We start from the raw sequence: 20,983 nt of genomic DNA on the forward strand, positions 1-20,983 counted from the left end.
CGGCGACCAGAACTGGACACAATACTCCAGGTGTGGCCTTACCATAGATTTGTACAACGGCATTATAATACTAGCCGTTTTGTTCTCAATACCCTTCCTAATTATCCCAAGCATAGAATTGGCCTTCTTCACTGCCGCCACACATTGGGTCGACACTTTCATCGACCTGTCCACCACCACCCCAAGATCTCTCTCCTGTTCTGTCACAGACAGCTCAGAACCCATCAGCCTATATCTAAAGTTTTGATTTTTTGCCCCAATGTGCATGACTTTACACTTAGTGACATTGAAGCGCATCTGCCATTTTGCTGCCCATTCTGCCAGTCTGGAGAGATCCTTCTGGAGATCTTCTGATCCTCACAATCACTTCTGGTCTTCACCCCTCGGAAAAGTTTGGTGTCATCTGCAAACTTAGCCACTTCACTGCTCAACCCTGTCTCCAGGTCATTTATGAAGAGGATGAAAAGCACCGGTCCCAGGACAGATCCTTGGGGCACACCGCTTTTCACCTCTCTCCATTGTGAAAATTGCCCATTGACACCCACTCTCTGCTTCCTGGCCTCCAACCAGTTCTCAATCCATGAGAGGACCTGTCATCTAATTCCCTGACTGTGGAGTTTTTTCAGTAGCCTTTGGTGAGGGACCGTGTCAAACGCCTTCTGAAAGTCCAGATATATAATGTCCACGGGTTCTCCCAAATCCACATGCCTATTGACCTTTTCAAAGAATTCTATAAGGTTTGTGAGGCAAGACTTACCCTTACAGAAGCCATGCTGACTCTCCCTCAGCAAGGCCTGTTCATCTATGTGTTTTGAGATCCTATCTTTGATGAGGCATTCCACCATCTTACCCGGTATGGATGTTAGGCTGACCGGCCTATAGTTTCCCGGGTGACCGGCCTATAGTTTCCCAGGTCCCCCCAAGATAGGTTGGCTTGGAAGGCCTTACCAGCAATTGAGATACTGAGACTGGAGTAAAATGTAGTTTTCTGATTGATAAGATTGCATTAAGACTGCAGTCCTATAACACACTCATCAGGGCAGTGATTTTCAACTACTGTGTCATGGCACATTAATGTGCTGTGTGAAGGGTCATTTGTTAGTAGGGCCATTGGGGGATGTGAGCCACCTGCCAACAGCATGGTGTGCCTTGTCACAGCCCAATCCTGAGCTTCCCGATGCCCAAAACTGCAGCAGTGCCAAAATGGCTGCCTCTGCAACCTATGGATGTCGAGAATCAGCGGGCGGCTCCCAACACCTCCCTGGGGGAAGGGGACATTCATCAGCTTCCCCTGAGTAGGGGAAGCGGCCCCACAATGGAACTACTTGACTCTGCACCAGCTATTTATCCAGCGCAGTGTAAAGTAGTCCCATGTTGGGCCTAGAGGGACAAGTCTCAAGTCCCATCCCCTCCTGTCTGGTTCCTCCCTCACCCTACCTTCCCCCTGTCCTGAAATGCCTCTCCCCATACCCCCACTCAACTCTCCACTACCTAGTGCTTGCCCAGAGCTCCGGGTGGTGGTAGCCCATCCTCTACCTAGCAATGCAGCTAGCTCAGTGCAGGCTCATGCCAAGCCAGCGCCCACACTGGCTGGATGGTAAGTGTTGCAAGCATGCCTTACAGCATGTTTGCAACACTGCATGCAGGTGTTAAGCCAGTGCACACTGTTCAGGACTGGGCCCTCAGTCAGCCTAATAGATGGGCTATTCCCAACTGGAGCTCTCAAGGATTGTTTCTTCATATATTTGCTACTGTCTGGAGTGTTGCCCATGAGAATAGGAGAGCCGTTGCTGTTTCATTCCACTTGTACAATTATATGTAACTTTAGTGGCCATTTATCAAATGGTTCCATGTACTCACAATTCTTTAAGAGATGCTGAAAGGAAAGCAAGTACAATTCCATCTGCAGAACACTAGGGGACTATGTATTGTCCAGGAGGCAAAAACTAAGAAGGAGGGAGATGTTTTATTCTTGTCCTCTTGATCTCTGGAGAAATCTCTCTCTCTCTCTCTCTCTCTCTCTCTCTCTCTCTCTCTCTCTCTCTCTCTCTCTCTCTCTGATCTCTGGAACAATTCCTTGTTCCAAAGTTGAGGACCTGTACTATCACACATGCTTTAAACTGTAAGTAAAGTGTTTCTCTTTGAATGCGTTTTACTCTCTTTGCTCCTGTTTTATTGTTGGCAGCAAACTAGCAGGGGCTGGTGGGCACAATTGGAAAAATATCTTCCGCTTTATGGCTCTGCTTACTTTACACCCACAGACTTCTTTTCCTAATATGAATCACATGGGAGTTGTAACTATGACAAATGTCAAAGGGGGCTCATAACAGAACTAAACAGAAAATGGCACACTAGATCCACAAGGCACCCTCTATTAGTGTTTCTCAAAGTTTGTCCTACCGCTTTGCATGGTCCACCTATTTGAAGTACCACAGAAAATAACTGGTGATCATGTCATTGGCAATTACTTCTGGGTTGGGAGACCAGATGAGATGCAACAAACACCAGTAAGAGGCTCAGGGTGGATGGGAGAGTTCTTTTTGATCATAGAAAAACTTGAGCTCTGCCCTCCAAGCCGAGCATCCTACCTCTGTGTGTTGCGTCGTGTTTGTGGTCTTGCTGCTGGGTACCAGATGTCCTCTGACTACCACCAGAAACCACCTCAAATACCATTGGTGGTCCCCCTTCCACTGGTTGAGAAACACTGCAGTAGATGAATTAATGCAATTAAGGCTGCAATCCTATACACACACTTTCTTGGGAGTAAGCCCCACTAAGCAAAACAGGACTTACTTTTGAGTAGACATGGTTAGCACATTTATTGTACTGTAAATCTTGCAATGACTGTGCAACTGGATCATCTGGAGAGATCTGAGTAATGGATCACTGGATACTGTGACTGATTTTATTACATGATCTAATGATTGCAAAAACTGTTGTGGAGGAATCACTATCTGAATGTCCTGCCTGCCAGCTGCAAGTCTGAGAACTTTAATAGGTTGTCCTGATCTTATGCTTTGTTTGTCCATCACTGGTTCCATCATTCTGTTCTTTTCACAGGTTTTTTTCACCCCCTACAGTTCTCTTTATCCTTTCTTTTCTCATTCCCTTTCAGTAAGACAAGTAAGAGGAGATGTTTTAATTAACATTGACTAGAGATTAGTCTGATAAACTTCACAAATATTCATCATACGAATTAGAATGCAAATTTCCCTTTAAAGGGGAAAATCTTGTACTTCAAGATGGCAGCACACTCTATGAATTTGTAAGGTTATGCCTAGCCTGCTTAGTATTTCATTGTTCATTTGTTGTTTTATTCAGAAATTCAGGCTTATGTTACGCAGTATGTTAACAGTAGTTAGTTGCTGGAATATCATACATGTCATTTTTTCACACTTTTATTACAAAGTTCTGGATGTGGAGATTATAATCTACTTTAATGTGAGAAGAAGCAAACTGTGGCTGTTATTCTGGTCTCTTCATTCTGGAATTTTCCAGCTGATTGACTTCTTCTGTCTTTTACCTTCTTTCCCCTTTCCTTGAGTGTCTAGCCCAGTGATTTTCAACCTTTTTCATCTCATGGCACACCGACAAGGCACTAAAATGGTCAAGGCACACCACCAGGTTTTTGACAACTGACAAGGCATGCCATGCTGCCAGTGGGGGCTCACATCTCCCATAGTCCCTATTAACAAATGACCTTCCCCCAAATTCCTGTGGCACACCTGTGGACCACTCGTGGCACACCAGTGTGCCATGGTCGGCACAATGGTTGAAAATGGCTGGTCTAGCCCCTCTGACTGTAAACCTGAAGACATCCTAGGACATTAATTTTGTTCTTGGCCTGGTCACATACCCTCAAAAATATGACAACAAATTAAAATCACTTTGGTTATAATGACTTGTAATCAGTAATCTTCAAAAATGCACAACTGAGACAATGTAAAATCTTTGATCCTATGCCATGCTATTGGCCACTTCAAATATTTAGGGAGTTCAAAGAGAACCCCTCCCCCCTTTATAGCAATGCTAGAAACCACAGTGGCAATTGACTGGACAAAATGCAAAACTGAACAACAAAGATAATTTATTTCTCAGTAAATTTGTTGGGGGACACACAACACATTTAACAAGGGGATTCCTGAGCCCAGTGTGGCTTTGGCTAGCTCATGTGTCACTCTCATCTCTATTAAACAGATCTCAGTCTGGGTATGACTTTTGGGCAGAAATTCTACAGGAGCAGCATCCACAATCATTTGCCATAAATTCACTAGAAAATGTGCCATCAATCCCATGCTTCATAGGTACTTTCTTATGACTTCCAGTTATGGTCCTCAAAGAAGCAACACTGAGGCACTTTCAGCCCTGGAAATTTGCCCAGTGGACACCAGTTGCTCACACTTCAGCCGAAAGTGGTACCAGAAGTTCCAGAGCTGAATCAGTTCTTTGATTTAGCTAAAGCATGACACAGAAAATTCTTCAAACCCAAGAAATCATATTATAATAGCATGTCTGCAAATGGAAGCGATTCTTAGCTGTCACAATTTCTTTTGTCAGTTGACCCGTGGATCAATGGCACTGCATACAGAAATGTTGTATCTTTTGATTACATTCAACAGGAAAGCAAATTGCATCAGGCAGGCATTCATCAGGTGTAACTTTCATAAGTGATGGGGAGCCCTGCCTCCTGAATTTCTGCTAGGGTGCATCCTTCCCCACTGTCCAATGTTGAGCTTAAAGATGATAGCAAAGAGTAAGTGCCTGGAGTCCAATTTTGAAAGCCAGAAAAATATACAAGTCTGTTCCTAAGTGTTGACTGCTTACATAGTGTGGAAATTAAAGTGATCAACTTAATTTCCAGATTCCTAGGCTTTGTCAGCACTTTGTCAGATCTTAAACCAAAAGTGTTTTGTTATTTTAATTTTTGGGATATTTAAAATGTTTATTTTGTTATAGTATATTATTTAGAAACTAATATTATAAGTTTCTAATATTATATAATTACTAATATTAGTAATTCAATTTAAAAACTAATATTATAAGATTATATTACTGTAGAAACATACACACATGCATATATTATTATTATTATTATTAGTAGTAGTAGTAGTAGTAGTAGTAGTAGTAGTAGTAGTATTTATATACCGATTTTCAACAAAAGTTCACAAAGCTGTTTACAGAGAAAAATCAAATAACTAATGGCTCCCTGTCCCAAAAGGGCTCACAATCTAAAAGATGCAAAGGAACATCAGCAGACAGCCACTAGAAAAGACACTGCTGGGGTGAGGAGGGCCATTTACTCTCCTCCTGCTAAATTTTTATTTAGCAGGGGGAGCACCCACTTGAAAAAGTGCCTCTTACCCAATTGGCAAGGGTTAGTATATATTAGTATATATATACTTTTATATACCCAATTAGTGTGTATATATACTAATATATATACTAATTTACAAATGCTCATATACTAATGAGCACCCTAAAATGATAAATGATGTGCAACTAAATGCTTACCCCAATATGCTAATACGAGAGGATTCTTATTACTGATATTGGGGTAAACATTTAATTGCACTTCATTTATCATTTTAGGGTGCTCAGTTAACTTCATCTTTTTATTATGTATGCACAGGAGTGGTTTTTCCTGCTTCTTATAAACTTTGAAAGAAATTTTCAAAATTAAAAAAATTAAATTAAAAAAGTAAATGACAAATAAGTGAAGTAAGTTAAATCATTAGATTAGACATCCATGTATTCTGTGTATCTCAATTGCTTTCTCAATATTTGTGAGGCTCTACTTCTCCTACAGCAAATTTTAGGGTGATTGGACAAATGGTTCTCCCCATCTCTCCCATTTTTGACCATTGGTCATTGTTTTACTGCACTTGTTCTTGCAATACAACAATCAGAAAAACCCTCTTCCAAAGGGTGAGGGGAGAAAACAATGATTCACCCCCAGGAGCCTCTCCCCAGAGAGGCTGAGTTAACTTTAGTATTTTCACTCATTATGAAAGTGAAACAGAAAGTAGAAAAGTATTATAGGCGCACATCACTTAACAACCGTTCACTTAATGACGGACCGCATATACCACGGTGGTCAAAGTACAGCAAAGAGGCTCTTAATGAGGCAGTTGGGTCTCAGAGGCTTTAATGCAAAGAAGAGGCAATCTGTCTTTAGTAGCCTGTGCAGCTAGCTAGTGTCTGGCAGGGAGTATCTGTTTACACGACAAAGGCACTAGTTTGGGCTGAATGTTCACTTAACAACCTAATCGCATAACAGTGGGGATTGGAGAATGTATCCCCGTTGTTAAATGATGCATATGATTTTACCCGGTCCAGGATTTCACTTTTTGTAGTGTTACATACAATTAATTTTGTAGAGAAATGACAGGTTTATACAGGCTCTTACGTTTACTCAGAAGTATGTGCTTTAAATACCAGTAGGTTTCCTCTCAAATAAGTGCATTGCAATCCTATGTACACTTACATGAGAGCAAGTGCCATTAAAAACACTGGAATGTGAGTAAACATTCCTGAATTACTTCACACAATGGAATATGCTTCCTTTTTCTCTCTTCTGGACATCTTAGTGTCCCTCCCCCTGCAGGCCTGCATGGAGTGGGGGGGAGTGAGAGCCCTATTAGAGAGCCCTATTATTGATTCCAAAGAAGTGATCAGAAACTAATTTTATTGGATAAGTTTCAAAGTGTTGTATCTTAATCATTTCACAATGCATCTAGCCCAAATTTTGGAATGCAGAGAAACGTTGTAGTACCTCTGGGTACTTTGAAACAAATGTCAGTGACTTTATTTTCGCAACCAAAGGTGCAGCCATGATTGAAAGTTCTGCCTCAGCTTATTTCTCAAGCAATTGGGATCAAATTTGGGACATGAGAGATGGTATCAGGATAATTTCATCAGTGTTAAATTGGTGAACAAAATTATTTTAAACTTGGGTTGTTCTCTGCTCAGCAAGTGATAACCATGTTTATAAAGGATGAAGGACAGCAACTGTTACCCTGCACGTGCCCAATCTCATCTGATCTTGGAAGCTAAGCAGGGTCAGGCCTGGTTAGTACTTGGATGGGAAACCGTCTGGGAATACTGGGTGCTGTAGGCTTATACCATAGTCTTTCGAGACTGAAGGTTGCCAACCATCAAAGGATGAAGGAAAGGTTCTAAAAGTCAATCTCCCAAAACAGACAGGTGCAGTGATAAATAACAGTTCTGAAAGCAGTCACTAAAAACAGGGAGGCCTTAAAGGCTACTTACTCAAAAAGTACTTGCCATATATTATTCAAATAATAAACAAACACCCTGTAAAACAAGCTTGAATTTGTCAAGGAAAAATAAAGATGAGGGACATAAACTCAAAGGGAATTCTTGATGGTTAAAAATGTTGCAAAAAAATCAGTGGTGGTCCTCAAGATTTTAAACTGCTATATCTCCCTCATTTTCCAACCAACCTGCATTCAATTTGGAGACTGTGCCCCAGCCAGGTATTACATGCCAAATTTCAAGAGATTTAGATTGAGGGTTCTGACACTTGTGTCTAACAGATCATTCAGGGCTTATAATGGTAGAATGATGTTTATCCACTTCCCCTTGTTAATGCATACATTTTATAATTATTTACTGTATAATTATTTATCAGATCTCTGAGTAGAATCGTCCTATTTGAAATGACCACAAACATGTTCACTGAAGGTATGGATCTGTTCGGCTTTTAAAAATGTGCAACTTTACGTAATTGAAAATAAAGATCCTCCACAACAAAAACACCAAGTAATTACTGCTACCAACAGTAATTCTATCTAAAAGTACCTGAGGAACAGTCAGCAAGTCCATGGAAGCTTAAAATCTTATGGGCATTTCTATCACCAAAGACTCCTTAAAATACTGAAAACTGCACTTACAGTTAAGAATAAAATTAATGCAATGAACACTTGGGCAGTCCCAATTCTGTCTAATTAAGTGGTCTGGTGCTGATTTGAATGAATCTGATAGATTAGCGCCCATAAACATACTCAATATAGTCATGATAGGATTGTGATGTAACAATCATGACTAATAAATGCCACACGTCATGGACTGTGAAAGGTTATCCCAGCTCTATGTGTATCTGCCATGTCATTTTCTGCCAGCATGACTCCATGGTAAACATCTGATTGCACAAATGAGCTGCAGATCTCTGAGAACCAATGAAATGAATTAGTTTGTGGTGTAGTAGCATTTTATTTGTGAATTTGAAAAACCAAACATCTTTGCCTTAGTTTTTACATGACTAGAAAGCTCTTCCTAAGTGTTTTGATCAAGTGTATCAAGTTCTCCTCACTGCACTGTGCCTATCCCACTGATACCACAGGCATATGTTGAAGGGTTTCCAGAATGGAACTGTATCAACTTTACCCCTGCCATCTGGGAAAAGAGGCACACTTAAAGCGGTCGTTCTCTTATGTTTAAGGGGAGGGGGATCAACAGCTGCCTTTATTCACCTCAGTATAGCAACTTTTCTAGTGGTGGTTTGCTAGTCCTTTTGCATTTTATTGTTAGATTTCAAATTCATTTGCGACAGGGAGACATCTTTTCATACGTTTGGCTGTGTAACTTGTTTTTTTGAATTTTTTTATTGTTGAAAAGACAAATAAAAATATTTGAAATAAAAAGTATATGCACTTTTCGGAAACTGCTTTTCTTTTCCAATCTTCTTTTTCATGTTTCAAGTAGTAGAAAAAAGAACACACATAATTAGGTTTACCCGATATAACGGGGGACAGAGTGCTTATACCTTTAAGCATTGTATAGAAGCAGGAATTTGGGCAGGTGCAGCTTTTTAAACCCTTCCATGTTGAGCTGCACCTGCCCAAATTCCCTCTTCTATACAATGGTTAAAGGTCTAGGCCAGGGGTGCTCAAACTTTCAACTTTAGGGATGCTGGACCTTTAACAAGTGTATAGAAGAGAGAATTTCAGCAGGTGCAACTTGTCATCCCATAGATGACAAGCTGCACCTGCTGAAATTATCTCTCCTACACAATTTTAAAGGTCCAGGATCCCTAAAGTTGAAAGTTTGAGCACCCCTGGTCTAGGCACTCTATCTCCCTTTGTATCTGGTAACTCTCCCTATAAAAAGGAGACAATACATTGGGGGAGACAAACTGAGATGTGAAATGGTCAAACCACACACACACTTTTGGGTGGGGAGAACATAGAGAACTACTTTATTTGTATACAGGTAGATCAGAAGTTAGCAAGGAGTAGACTGCTCTATGATAAACAGAGACCTAGGCTGCAATCCTATGCACATTTCCCAGGGAGTAAGCTTTCTTCAACTCAATGGCATTTACTCCATAGTGCATAATATTGGGCTGCTAGTTGAAAAGTTCCATCCTGGCTTGAAACAATGTTATCCCTTATGTATATTTATATAAGCAAGTCACATATGGGCAAAGATCACTAGATCTCTCTAGGAAATATTTTGACATTGGTTACTTGGAAGACGTAGCCTCAGTAGGTTATGTAGCCTCAACAGGAATATGTAGCCTCAATATCAACAGAGCTGGGGTTAGGGCAGAAAAAAACAGAGAACAGCTATTCCTTAACAAGTTTTATAGCAGGATGAACAAGGATATTCATAAAACATTTTCATTCTAATTGGTTTATTCTGAATTAAGTCCCCCTTACTTTACTGTACCCTGCCGTCCAGTACCACATTCTCACATGATAAAGAACTCTCCTGCATAGAAGTGTGTCCAGTTTCTTCATAATGATGTCTGCCAACAGATTGTAATGTAAACACTCAAGCGGGTGCAGAGAGACCATACTGGAAATTTGTGATGCCTCATTTCTTTACTTGCCACAAACAATCTATATTGTACCTTAATTCTCACCTCTCTCAGAAGCTTATCTCCTTTTCTCATTCTTTCCGTGCTACCACCAGCTTCCTGCAGTTCTTTTCTTGTCTCCTATTACCATCTTTTGCACCTTGTGCCCCCAGATCTATAAGGCTCTCTTGCCAACCACAAACTCATTTTAACCCCATGTCCTTTGGACTTCTGCCTTCCTATCCCACTATCAGGCTTTTATGACATCATAGTATGTCAACCAAATGAAAGTACGTACTTACAGACCAACAGATAACATCTCAGTTGTTCTCCTTTATTGCGTTCCAGTGAATTTTTTTATGGGGGGGAGGGGAGAATAAGAAAAGCAACTGATTTTCAGTGGATCTACACACTATGTACTTTCATTTGATGCCTTATTTGTTACAATGTACTCTAAGAGGCCAGTCACACAGACATCCTTTGAGGTCAGGCATTATAAAATACACATTTGAATTAAAAAAAAATTTCCATCTTGTTTCCACTGTAAGTATTATTATCATTTGTAGTCATTGTACTACAATCCCTTATTTATTATATCATAGCCCATTTATGTAGAAACAATGTGGTGTCCTCTGAAAGATTATCATTTCAGGTGAGAAGTAAGCAATTAAATCACACAGAGAATGTATTAGGTTGATAATCCTTGCAAATGTTGTAGGTGTCAGACCATTATGAAAGATTAATTATTCAGCCCTCCTGGAATATTGAAGTCAATCACATGAATAAATGGTACCTGTGTCTCTGTGCCTGGAGATACATCAACTGCTTTTTCAAGGCAAGTAGACCCTACGTGTAACTTCACGCACATCAACGCTTAAGGAGTACGTCCTCCAAGTAACCAGTGTCAAAATATTTCCCAGAGAGATCTAGTGATCTTTGCCCATATGTGACTTGTTTATATAAATATACATAAGGGATACCATTATTTCAGTGAGATATATTTAGCTCATGTGTTTATAACTTGCTCATTACTTCTTAATGATGTCCTCCGCTAGTGGGCTAGACTTGACTATTCTTGATCATTTATGACTGAAATGATGTAATTCTATTAAAAGATCATCTAAATGAAGAAAGCAGTTGGGGAGCTTCTCATAGACATCTGATTAAGAGTGTCATACATTTCTCAGCTCTTCATTTTCAAGATCAAATGCTTTATACTTGCTTTATTTTGATTTACATTTGCTTAATGCAAATCACTGTTGAGATTTAAATAGCTTTTCCCAGAGTTAATTTTATAGTTCCCTTTTTACCAATCTACTTATTTTTAAACTGTACTCAAAACATTTCAGATTTAATATTTTCAAAAGCAAAGGGGCCACCCAATAGTTGTTCAAAGAAAAGAAAAAAGAGCTATAATCCAGGAACTTCTTTAGAAGTGCTCAAGGGCTTGCGCATGGCATGTGGAACATGTGATTCTCTTCTCTTTGAATATCCGCTTCAGTGTGCACCACTGCAAATTGCTTTTTATACTTCCCAAATTTCAAAAGTGGCTGTCCACCTGATGCAAGGTTATGGTGTTTTAAAAACACTGGGCACTCAGTTAATTGAGCAGTTCTCTGACTTGTGACCAAGATTTTTTAAGGTCATCTAGTCTAACTTACTGTAGCTTATCTTTGTATAATCTGATACAATGTACAGTCTTGTTTTAGATATTTTAAATAAGGCTGCCATCATCTGCCTTGGAAGATTAGATCCATGTAGTCTTAAAGCAAAACCGTTTTAACTAGGCCTTGTTTTTTTATAACAGCTGAATGTTTCCCACTTGGAAGGAAAAAAAAAAACACAGCTACTACACAAGCAGCATCACTCAGCCTGAAAAAAGCAAAGAATTTCTGAACCCATCATTGACCTTTCACATCCAACCCTCCCAGCCGCCATATTAGTGCGCTCCCACCAAAATACCAGCTTGTGTTTACAGTCTGATTTCTCCTGATGGTGAATGGGCGCGTACTCACGAGCACTCGCTCTATGTGCACTCAATGGGATCATGATCTGGAGAGCTGAAAACGTAAACACAAGCTGGTATTATGGTGTAACTAGCGGTTTATGGAGCTTTGTTTGAATACTTAAAAATGGGCACACTGGGCAGAACAAAAGGAGGCAAAAGCTGTGCTGCTACGCAGAGGAAACTTGGAAAGCTCCTGACATTCCTTCACAATTCAAGTCTGGTATTGGGGAGGGTGGGTGGGTGGGAGGAAGAGCCCTACACAAATGTGCCCCCTCCTTCCGCTCATTATTGCCAGTTGTACTGATAGCACCATGCTCTTTTAAAATGTGGTGGTATTATTAAGACTTTGTGTTTAGTTTCTCACTGTACTCATACCAGAGTTGAGAACTTTCACGCACTGAATAGGATTGCAAAGTTCAGTAGGACTTGTTTTGAAGGTGACACATAAGTGACAGCATAATCAGGTCACTATTTTCACTTAGATGGTGTAAGGTCATGTGAAATGAATTAGCAAGCATGGAGTGGGATCATATTATAAGGATTAGAAACAAAGTGGAAGCAATGTTATTTGTGATTATCATGGATATGGACTTGAACTTTGACCCATCGGCATTAGAAAGGGAGTCCCAGGACATCTAGAGCCCTGAGCATAGGGCAGATCTTCTCCCAGGACCATCTTGAGAAGCAGCCATTGAATCAATTCCTCTTGAAGATGTTTCCATGAGGTGGAAATGCCACAAGAGATAATTCATGAGGAGGAAGAACCACAAGAGTTTGATTATGCGTCTATATTTTCCGCTCTTAAGTCTGACTCCTAGCTTACATTGTTGAATGCCAGTGATGACTCCTCAGAAAGCCAGCTCTGCAGATCCTGGCTTCACCACTATTTCAGTACCAGAGGCAACAGGAGACGTTATCAGCCTTCTCTTGCCTGATAGCCATCTGCTTCTTCGTAGATTCCAAAGTTTCAACATTGCAGAGGTCTGGTATTATTAAAAGTCAAACATATCACTGAGCACTCAAGTTTAGTAATTCTCTAAACTCTGACCAACACTTTTAAGTAACCCACTGTGGTGTTTTTAAGTGCTCCTGTTCTCATCTGAGGAACATGACTCAGAAGTAGCATGTGGCTGGTTTGAGAGCTGATCACCTTCAAAAAGACAAGGTTTAAACCACACACCTCTCTGTAGGATTAGTTCAACCCTGTAGGTGATACCTCCAAGTTATCTGCTCCACAGTCTAGGCCTGTTGGTTCACATTAGTTTTATTTCCAGCCTCCACAATGCACTATCCTAGGTTCTGACACTGGAATAACTGCATGTTCCATAGCCTGTCTGCCAAGCTATGCAACCATCAGTGGCTGGGAATGTAGTTATGTGTCAACTTGTTTCATCACTGAGGGGGAGGCTTCGTCTACGGGCTTCAGTCCCAAAGAAGAGGGTGATGTTTTGAGTGTAAAAGTCCATAAAGAACATGCTGGTGAGCAGTAGCAAAAGGCAGTGGGAAGGATGTATTTTTGGATGTTCAGTAGTTTCTTTTCAAGCCCTAGAATGTAAGGAAACATTTAATGATAAGCATTATTTATGAAATAATTAACAATCTTCAGTGGCAGCTTCTGCAACTACTACTAACACAATAGCAGGGGTGATTATGTTAGCAACTTGTTAAGATGTGCATCATTGACAGGATTAGCCAGCAGAATAAGTAAATATGCTGTCACGTTACTTCTGGTACTTTCCTTTACTTTCATTAAGTTACCCCTTCCGCTCTGACTTGTACAATCACACACTTGCAACTTCGTCATTCTACCCTGTCATACTGTATAGGTAGAAGGTTTGATAGGTAGAATCTGGTTTGATGCTTCTGCTTTTCCTGTCAACTTCTCTCAGCTACCTGGACATTTAGTGGCAATGTACCTGTGAATACCAGCTCATGGAAGCAGTGGCAAGAGATAAGTATGCCTGGACATCGCTAGTGGGCCACTGTGGAAATAGGATGTTGGATTAGATTTGCCTTTGGCCAGAATCAGCAGAATAGTGTGCAAAATACCAAATCCAAACTAGTTAATCCAAATGGTGGCCAGTGTTCCTGCTGCTGTGCAAGCCCAGCCTCCAAAGAGAGGATACTTACAGCCATTCTGCTATGAAGCAATTTTTTTAATCAGTGTATCAGATTTTTTTCCAGATACCTTGATAAGCCCCACAATTCCTTAGGTGGGACTTGGCAGTTTTGAAATTGGTTGATGTTTGCAATGCAGACATAACTAGAAGGAAAGATTGGCTGAAAAGGAAAAAAAATCTTCTTAGAGAGAACAGCAGGTCCTTGGAAAGCAGGATGTTGAAGTAAGAAAAATGAGGACTGAATTTCAGTTCAGTTTTATAAGTATTTTGTAACTCACTAGGTTGGTTTTGATTGAGATACTAACTTCCAAAAATGGCTCAGCCATTTTGGACTGTTTTTGAGCTGATGCAGGTACATTTAATATGAGTTAATGTCATTATATCTTAAAACTGCAACTTAAACTCCTATAAAAATAAATACAAGGATAAAATATTTATATTGGGAAAACATATTTTCTTCAACATGCTCTTAATACCATGTATTAATACCACAAGTTCCAGTACTCTATTAATCATACCCACTGAGAGGGCAGAATGTATTTCACTAGCCAAATATTCCTTCTATATTGACTTGCATAGCAGGAACAGAAAATATAATTTAAGCTCATGTCAGGGGGCTTGGGGTCTTTTTGTGCCTTCCCCAGCAACAAAGATCAGCAGTTATAATGCCATTATATAAATCCTTGGTGCAACCACATTTAGAAGGCTGTGTATAATTCTAGTTACTCCGTCTTTAACAAACAATTTTTAAAAAATCATATGGTTGAGAAAGGCAACAAAAAAGATCAAGATCTTAATAAGAGGAAAGGCTAAAGAGTCTGTATCTTTTTTATTTGGAAATAAAACAACTGAGAACATGGCAGGAGTTTATAAAATTATCACTTGCTGGAGGAGAGAGCAGGTGGAGATAAACTTTTCTCCCTTACCAGTATGGGCACCTAATGGAGTTGATTAGCAGTCGATTCAGAATTGACAAAAGAAGTACCTCTTCACACACTGCACGCTTAAGGAATCCACTACAAGGAGTGGTGATGGCAACTAAGTTACAAGGCTTTAAAAAAATGACTAGGCAAAGTCCATCCACAGCTGCTAGCCATGATAGTTAAAAGGAATCTCTGCAATCTGATGCAGCATCACTGAACTGGTTTTGAATGGATTACTACATTTTAGGGCAGGGCTGTCAAATCGTTTCATACAGAGGGCCGAATGGCATTCATGATGCCTGCTGAAGGCCAAAAGTGATGTCATTAAGCAGGAAGTGATAACATTAAACAGTTCATGACCAAAAATAAGCACTTTTCTCACTTAGGAACTTATTAGCTGCAAATGAAAGAAGAAAAAATAAACATATCTTGATCGTATTCAAGATACAGGAGAGCTCAATTTTCAAATGGGCTGTGCTTTCAGCAATAACACCTCAGCATGGCTCAGTAGCTGAGAGCCTGAGGGCCAGATAAAAAACTTCCATGGGCCGCATCTGGCCCCCGGGCCTTATGTTTGATACCCCTGTTTTAGGGGTTTGGTTCTGCATCAGGTTCAAGGCAACGAAAAGATGTTAGGTTCAGGTCCAATTCTGATACAAAGCTCTCTGAACTGGTTTTTTGATTTGGGTCAACTCCCTCTGAACATAGCAATTGAGAGATTTGAGGTTTGGGTTCTGTTCCACTTTAATGAAAGTAACTTCCTGAATTTTTGAAGAGCGGGTTCAGTTTTTACACTCCATTTGAACATACTCATACAATATGGATGTGTTGACTTTAGGAGCAATGGCAATTTATTCTATTTTAGCTTGGAACAGGAAGAAACCAAACGAAAAGCAGAATATAGAAGTGCTAAAATATGGATAATTACATATATTAAATTGTTGATGTTTGATTATAATCAGATTGTTGATATATACCAATTGATTTCTGGTGGTAATTGTACTTTTGGTTTGCATGTATTTCTTTATTAAAGATAAATGTAATAAATAATAATAAAAATTAATAAGAGCACTTTGAATGTTTAATACAGTGGGGGTGGTACTCATCGATGGGGTCACAGGCTTCTTGAGAAAAGGGTGCTTTGCTTTCAGCAGTGTGAAAAGATCAGGATGCAAAAGAAGCTATAGAGCGGAATTATCTTCCTATTAAAGCAGGGGTCTCCAAACCCCGGCCCGGGGGCCAGATGCGACCCGCAGCAAGCTTCTTTCCGTCCCACAGCCAACCTCTTATCCTCTGAAAGCCTGTGGCCCACTCAGCTGAACATGACCAGAACTGTGCTCTGATTGTGTCTGGAGGGTGTTCTGAGGGCCAGAGAGGTTGAATGAATGAGCCTATTCATTCATTTATTCACTCATCTAAATTCCATCTCTAATTTATTTATTTAAATTTTATATTTAAATTTTTTTCCAGCCCTCAATACCATGCCAGATATTTGATGCAGGCCTCTGGCCAAAAAGTTTGGAGACCCCTGTATTAAAGGAACAGAAATGGCATTTGTATCCCGAGTGGATACAAAAGCCCTCTGGCTGTGCACAGAATAAAAAGACTGTGGACAGCAAATCCCATGAGTTTATGTAACAATTCTTTTGGTAGCCTGTTGCTCACAAAGGATAAATAGACACACTGAATTATAATAAAATACATGATACAATAATGATGCCATATTTATTTGTGCACTTATTAATTCAGTGCATTTATATGCCGCTTGTAAACAAAAAGTCCTCAAAGCAGTTTACAAAAGAAAGGAATGAGATGATAGATATGATGTTGATATTAGTAAGCCATCATCAAGAATGTTTAATTCTCCACCTTCAACAAGGGCCCAGTTTTCAGATCATTTGCACTAGTTTACTGACAAGTGAATGATTTCAAGATCTTGGCCTCTCAATGCTCAAATTGTGCATAGCTTTCCTGTTTCTCTCTCTCTTTTCCTCCTTCACAGCATAATGTTTCTTATTATTTATGACATGTTCAGTTGCTTCTGCAGACTGCACAAGTGTAACTGCCGTTAGAAGGTAGAACATCTTGCCTCTTTGTAATACATTATTCTATGTACCAACCCTTACAAAGACAGCTTGTGAGCATTTCACAAATTATAATAATGGAACCACCTACATGTATAGCAGTGCTGACAGATCTGGATCATCTTATTTTCACCTTCGGTAAGTTCACACTCAGCTGAAAACAAAATTATACAATGAACAGCTCTGCTATAGGAATATGCAAGGTTTAGCTTCCACTAACGTCCTGAGAATATATGCATGCTGTTTTGTACAAACGTTGAATAGCAATGGCTTAATAGGACGTTTTCAGCCAAGGCGGATTTCAAGGAGCATACAAATGCTAGAAAACAAACCAAGTTAGCCTGAAGCAGGAACCACTAAAGGATGTTGTGGCACCTGGAAGGTTAATTCGTTTCACATGAATCTTTGTAGGCAGCAGCTTGTTTTATCACATGTGCATACTGCTTACACTAAATATATTGCAATCCGTATAGCTACAATCCTTAAGCAATTCTATAGCATCACTTTGCAATTGGTTGATTCGGGCTTTGCAGTCTTCGTCAGTTTCCACAACTGGAATGCAACCTTACTCATTAACAGAAGGTAAGAAGAGAAATAATTAGCAGTACCAAGGACTTGCGGCCTAATGTTCCACTAACAGCTGGAATCCAGGCTATACTTCTCAGACCCAAGAAATGCAGCTGGGAACACACAGATGATAACATGAGAGTTAGTAGTTTTTGCAGTCTGCTAGATCTAGCTATGGTTAAGCTGGGGGAACTAATTAGTTTAAAGTGGGCATAAACTCTTTAGGCAAAGCTCAGAACCGGGATTTGGCAAAACAACTCCTAATCTTAAATAATGTTTGTAAAACATTTGCTTTACAAGAGAGGGTACAAGACCATCTCAGGTCTCATAAAGAGAATATAATGATAATGGATCTCTCTTTCTTTATTATTTCTAATAAATTGGTAAAAAAGAAAAATCCCTATTAGTCAGAAGTATTTATTTGAAATGTGTATAATATAATTGATTCATGGACTAAACTTATACTTGGTCCAGCTAGGTTTTCCAGAAGATTGCTCTGAGTAGCAATCAAAGGGCATGTTCATGCAGAAACAGGGTTACATAGGCAGGAGAAAGTTACATAGCAGGTTACATAACAGGAGAATGCATACTCAGGACCCTGTTGAGAAGAATTCTGAGTAGCATCTGATTTCAGTCTGCCACTTGTTTGCCCAAAATTAATGATGGATAACTTCTGTTGATCACATGTTCTGATCTGTTTGTCCGCAGAGGTAAATTGTTCCTGAATGTGGCAAGTCCACTTGGCTATCACACTTAGTAGTTATTTATCCACGCCTCTGTTGTTCCATCTTTCTCCATGGTGCTCAGGGCAGTATACATTTCCCACTACCATTTTATCCTTGCAACTCTTGGAAGTGGAGAAAGGTGCATCCACACTGCCCAAGCATCCTGTGCCTGAAGGAGCCAATATAGCTAGTAAGCAAAATAGCCAGATGGAATGTGAGGGCTTCCCTCTTTTCAGCAAACTCTCTCTTGATATGCAGTTTGCTATTCTTAGGCCATACTTCCTTCTTTCCAGAATCCCCCTTTTCAGCTAGATAGCAAGCATGTAGTCTCTCTCTCTCTCTCTCTCCCTTCCCCCCCATAAGTTCCTGTAAATAAAGTACTTTATAACTACTAGTAGATTACCCTTTATCTGGACTATTCCAAAATCGGGACTAATCAGAAATCTGGACATTTTTGTCCTAGACTTAAAAAAAATTCTGTCATGTGAACATTAGAAGGTCTTGTGCTCATCCCCACATACAGAGCAGGTACAGGCAGCAATTTTCTGCTCTGTGGTGTGTCTGTACAGATAAAAATGGTCAAAGAGGCCAGTGGACACCCATATGGGTAACAGTGAAAAGAGCAAGAGAAAGCATTTCTCATTATATTTATGCAATTCTGAAATCCAGACAAATCCAAAATCCAGACACTTTCCCATCCCAATCCCGGATAAGGGATACTCCCCTGTATATGCTCTGAAGTGATCTTCTTAGCAGCAGTCTTACAAACAGCAGTGTACACAGCTATGCTAACAGTTCATGGGCCCACCACAAAGGAAGACCCGAAGTCTGCGAAAGAAAGAGCAGTGAGGTGATTTAGAATAGAAAGGGTTAATGCAATCAAGATGGCTGCTTGGCAGCCAGGTGGGAAGACTTCAATCCCAATGTTTAACAGCACAAATGATAAGCTTTGGAGCTTCAGGAAGAAAATGATGACAGAGAATGAATTGCTGGAATTCTTGAAAGCACAAGGCCAGAGGAAAATCTAGGTGCATTATTTAAAAAAGGAACTTGTAATGGCGTTAATCACAAAGTCTGTGGGTGATTCCCAGTTAGTTCATATAAAGAGATGGAAGGCAGCTTGTGAAATGTGGGAGAATCTCAAGGATTTGCAGTTCAAAAACAGCTTCCAAGACATGAATTATTTACTAAGGCGAGTCGTACTCTCTGAGGGGGACAGTGTCCAAGATCACATCCATTGCATGTTAGAACTTGTTGACAAGCTTGCTGGCTGTGGAAAAATGATCCCTGAGGAAGCCTAAATGGTGTTGCAATGAGTGAGCCTTCCAAATTCAGTTGGACCCTTTATAAATGGAATTGAAGCAAAGCAAAATCCACATTTCAAGCAAGTCATTGCAGCTCTTAAAGGCGAAACAAGGGGGCACGCAGAGAACATGCAGGGCAAAGGATCAGTTGCACTGTGCCCAGAAGCCAGAGGTCCCCAAACAACTGCAGATCAGTTGCCATGACTACCAAGCCAACATACAGATCTGCTCCCAAGTCTGTTGTGCTTTTACATGGGGGGGGGGGAAGAGAAAGAGTGTAGAAATGTCCATCAACCAGTAAGGAATTCAGACAAGGCCATTCAACAGAGAAGAAACTAAGAATGATTCAAATGCTCATTCCGGTATTAATACAGAACACTTAGTGTAGTGGAAACAAATTCCACCTCTACATTGTGTATACTGAGCCTATGGGTAGGCCCAGGTGCATTGCTGGCGAGCTGCTTTCAGCTTGGTGGGCAGTGCTGGTGCCAGGTTGTTGGGGCTCTGGTGCAAAGCCCTATGGGTGACAATGGCACCCCGGCTAGGACACTGGGCTTTACACCTGCCATCAATACATGTGGTTGGTGTGGATACAGATAGTGATCTTTGACATCCACGGGGGTTCTGTTCCTAGAATCCCTATGGATGCCAAAACTCATGGATAAATCTGCGAGTTGGGGCTTACCAGACCTCTGGACAAAGCCAGAAGCATTTTCCAGTGCCTTTCCAACACTTTTGGGGGAGAGGCCGCACATGGCCTCCCTGGGCCTCAGAAAGCCTACTGGATATGACCAGAACATGCTTCTGATCGTGTCAGGGAGGTCAGGTGGGACCTCCATTGCAGATTCTGAACCTGCACTGAGTAAAACCCATGGGTTCTGAGCCGGTGGATAAAAAGGACCCCCTGCATTTGCTGGCTGAGGTGGGCCCTCAGCCAGTGCTGAAACTGGCCAATCTCTGGTGCCACCCCCAATCCATCACAACTCCCTATATGTGATATAGCTGTGTTAACGTGGCACTTCCTGCACCCCACGAGTTTCAGCCTCTGGAGGCCTCCTTGGGACAAGGGAATGGGGGTAAACCCCTGCCAATCTGATAAGTCTATTTGGTCCAGTGTCAGTGATATTACTGATGCAAGTCCTCATGAACCCATGCAGGTGGATCAAGCCCGAGAAAGGGGTTTGGATTCGGTGGACACTGCTGCTACCAAATCTGCCCCCTTCCTCTTCCCAGTCCTGATCTGCCCTCTTCCCTGCCCCCGTCAGCACCCCATTCTGCCCACTCTCTGCCTCATATGCAATGTTACCTGGCCTGATGGGCATCCACTGCAATGTGGAACCAGCTGCTTGCCGCCTATGGCTAGCTCATGTGCTCTGGAGTGTTGTCTGTGGCTTTGCCACAGCCAGAAAGTGCCTAGTGCCACCAGAACACT

At 40.8% G+C, this 20,983-nt stretch overlaps 1 pseudogene; it reads left to right on the forward strand.

Annotated features, from left to right (window-relative positions):
• Window positions 1–7,000: 7,000 nt before the first annotated feature.
• Window positions 7,001–7,117, forward strand: LOC136637018 (5S ribosomal RNA; annotated as a pseudogene).
• Window positions 7,118–20,983: the final 13,866 nt, after the last annotated feature.

This window comes from Tiliqua scincoides, chromosome 1 (genome assembly GCF_035046505.1).
Source record: "Tiliqua scincoides isolate rTilSci1 chromosome 1, rTilSci1.hap2, whole genome shotgun sequence".
Classification (NCBI taxonomy): Eukaryota; Metazoa; Chordata; class Lepidosauria; order Squamata; family Scincidae; genus Tiliqua; species Tiliqua scincoides.